Source organism: Orycteropus afer, unplaced genomic scaffold, assembly GCF_000298275.1.
Source record: "Orycteropus afer afer isolate SDZICR_OR568_19922 unplaced genomic scaffold, OryAfe1.0 scaffold00169, whole genome shotgun sequence".
NCBI classification, from domain to species: Eukaryota; Metazoa; Chordata; class Mammalia; order Tubulidentata; family Orycteropodidae; genus Orycteropus; species Orycteropus afer.
The window spans coordinates 5,363,120-5,366,941 of record NW_006921756.1 but is presented as its reverse complement, the minus strand read 5'-3'; the positions used below and the strand labels follow the sequence as shown (position 1 = coordinate 5,366,941).

General features: G+C 36.6%; 1 protein-coding gene across 1 annotated transcript in view; it reads left to right on the top strand.

Moving 5' to 3' along the window:
• The window catches only part of SPATA6 (spermatogenesis associated 6), a 217,009-nt gene that overhangs the window by 95,923 nt on the left and 117,264 nt on the right, over window positions 1-3,822 (top strand). The gene's annotated exons all lie outside the window — the stretch shown is intronic.

Genomic DNA, 3,822 nt, shown 5'->3' with positions numbered 1-3,822 from the left:
CATAGTATTCCATTGTGTGAATGTACCAAAGTTTGGTTATCCATTCCTCAGTTGTTGGACATCTAGGTTGTTTCCAAGTTTTGGCTATTGTAAATAGTGTACAGCCTTGTTTTTTGCCTTTTCCTTCAGTGCAGCTTCGACTTCTTCCTTTGATACCATCAGTTCTTGATCATATGCCACCTCCTGAAATGGACGAAGATTGACCAATTCTTTTTGATACAATGACTCTGTGTATTCCTTCCATCTTCTTTGGATATTTCTTGCATGATTCAATATTTTACTGATAGACTCTTTCAGTATTACAACTTGAGGCTTGAATTTTTTCTTCAGTTCTTTCAGCTTGAGAAATGCCAAGCATGTTCTTCCTTTTTGGTTTTCTAACTCTGGGTTTTTGGATATTTCCTTATAGCAATTGACTTTGTCTTTTTGAGCTGCTTTTTGAAATTTTCTCTTCAATTCTTTTGTCATTTCTTCCATTGCTTTGGCTACTCTCTATTTAAGAGCAAGTTTCAGATTGTCTTCTGACATCCATTTTAGTCTTTTCTTCTTTTCCTGTCTTTTTAATGACCTCTTGCTTTCTTCATGGATGATGTTCTTGCCACAGTTCATCTGGTTTTAGTCATTGATGTTCAGTGCATCAATTTTATTCTTTAGATGGTCTCTAAATCCAGGCAGGATATAATCAAGATCATGTTTTGGCTCTTGTAGACTTATTTTAATTGTCTTCAGTTTCAGCTTGAACTTGCATTTGAGCAGTTGATAGTCTGTTCCACAGTCAGGTTCTGGCCTTGTTTTGCTGTAGATATTGAACTTCTTCATCACCTCTTGGCACCGATGTAGTCGATCTGGTTCCTCTGCATTCCATTTGGTGAAGTCCACGTGCATAGCTGCCATTTATGTTGTTGAAAAAACGTATTTGCAATGAATAAGTCATTGGTCTTGCATAATTCTATCGTGATCTCCAGAGTAATTTTTATCACTACTGATGATTCTTCTTTGTTTAGAACTTTTGCATTCCAGCCACCAGTAATAATCAACATATCTTGATTGCGTATTTGGCCATTTTCAGTCTGCAGAAGTTGGTAAAAATCTTGTGTCCTCATTTTTGGCTTTGGTGGTTGGTGCGTAAATTGGAATAATAGTATTAACTTGTCTTCCTTGTGGGGGTGTGGGTATTATCCTATCACGACAGCATTGTACTTCAGGATAGATCTTAGAAAATTCTTTGTGATGATTAGTGCCATGCCTCTTCAGTTTGTCATTCCCAGCTTATTAGGTCAAATGGATGTATGATTTGAAATGGCCAAAACCAGTCCATTTCAGCTCAGGGTATTGATCTTTATGTGTTTCATTTAGTTTTTGACAACTTGTAGTTTTCCTAATTCATACTGCATACATTCCATGTTCTGATTATTAATGGATGTGTACAGTTGCTTCTTCCCATTTTGAGTCATGCCACATCAGCAAATGGAGACCCAGAAAGCTTTACTCCATCCACCTCATTAAGGTCAGTTCTACCCTGAGGAGGCAGCTCTTCCCCAGTTGTATTTTGAGTGCCTTCCAACCTGAGTGGCTTATCTTCTAGCACCATATCAGACAAAGTTTCGGGGCTATAAATTAAGATTTCCAATACTATATCAGACAGTGTTTCACTGCTATTCATAAAGGTTTTTGCTGGCCAATTCTTTGAGAAATGGATGGCCCCTTCCTTCTTGTGAGTCTGTCTTAGTCTGGAAGCTCGCTGAAACCTGTCCACCATGGGTGACCCTGCTGGTATTTGAATTATTGGTGACATAGCCTCCAGGCTCACAACACTCAAGCCACAGTACCTCAAACTGACAGACGAGTGGTGGACCCAGATGATTTTTAAAGTTAAATCCGTTGGACAAAAAAAAAAATAAAGTCATAAACATGTAGAAAGTATTACTCTAGTCTGCTTATAAAAATAATTCATGGTGTTGTACAGTATGCAAAACCTTGTAATGTACTTACAATTACATAAAATTATGGTAATTTTCAAAATTAGCTTATTTGGAGAGTTAGAGTATATTTTTGTCATTCTTTTATTTTTTTCCTGCTAACTGTTGTCATGCTGTACAGTAGACTTATACCTAAGGAATTGGACTGGAATTTATTTTCTTTTTAAGAGCATAAAACACTTGAGGGAGCTCTGGTAGCATAGTGCCTAAAGCACTTTACTGCTAAGCAGAAGGCTGGTGGTTCAAACCCACCAGCCACTCCTCGGAAGGAAGATGGGGCAATCTACTTCCATAGTGATATTGCCTCTGAAACCCAAGGAGGGGTTGCTATGAGTCGGGTCTGACTCGAGGGCACATAGCAACAACAACAACAACAAAACACTTGAAGTTAATTGTATCTTACATTAAATGGAGAACTTATCCTACTCTTTTCACAGTTAAAATTCATAAAGAACTTTTCAGAAATATCCCCAAATCCTTCACTAATGTTACATAAACAAAGTTGAGAAGCCAGCCAATGAAATATATATTAGTTTTTCAGTAATTAAGTAATTTCACAAATACTACTTTCATTAGAGTAAAAGATATCAGAATATAGACTGGAATAATTTTTAGTTGATAAACCCATTTTTCTACATGAATGGATCATTTTAGTTGAAAACCAGTTTGTGATGTAATATAATTATATATCTATATATCTATATGTCTATATCCACACTCACACACACAGAAGTGATAGGTATAAGGAGTTCTAGTGGCATTGTGGTTAAGCATTCAACTACTGACTGCCGACTGCTGATGTTTCCACAGTATGGGAATACTGGAAAACAAATAACATTTTGTGCCATAAAAAAAAGCTAAAGAATTTACTGAATGTAGTATATTCTAGATCTCTATCCTTATAATGATTTCTTTCTGGAAAATGTTCTTTGGGAAGGTGAAATGTGGTGTGTTATAATGCTTTTGACCAGAATGTATGAGTGAATAAGGTGAATTGCAAATTATGGTTCTGATTTGCTTGACTATCAGTATTACATACAATCTGTGACATAAGGTAAACATTCTCTTTATACTCTTAAAATGAGGAATAAAACACAGGTTAATTATGTAACTTGACCAAGGCAATGTATGTGGTAAGTGGTAGATTTAGAAATTGAACCCAGCCTTATTTGATTTAGAATTCAGTAGTAATGATGTTGATGATGATGTTACTAATAATAATTTAACATTTTAGTGCCTTATGTGTATTTTATAATCTTTAAAACAATGTCATGAAAGAGATACTATTATTATTCCCATCATACAATAAAGCATCTGAGACTTAGAAAGGTTAAGTAATTTTCCTAGGTCATGCAAGAAGTGGTGGATCCTGGAGTGCAATGCAGATCTTTTTGTCCACAAGGTCTGTATACTATAATATAATACCACTTTCTAAAGCTAGCCCTCTTTCCATTACCATCACTTGATTCTGGCACGGATGCCAGGAATGGATATATACATAACCTAACAACAACAACAAGGAGAAAAAACAAACGAACTGCTACCCACTCATAGTGACCCTTTAGACAGAGTAGAACTGCCCCATAATGTTTCCAAGGCTATAACTCTTGATGGAAGCAGACTGCCTCATCTTTCTCCTGCAGTGTGGCTTTTCAGTTTGAATTGCTGACTTTTTGTTTAGCAGTTGTTCTGGTTACCTAGTGCTGCTCTGACAAGAATATACCACACATGGGATGGCTTAAACAAACAAGAGTTTATTCTCTTACACTTTGGAGGCTTTAAGTCCAAGTTCAAAGTGCCAGGCTCTAGGGGCTGGGTGAAAGCCCCTCAACCTTGGGGTCCA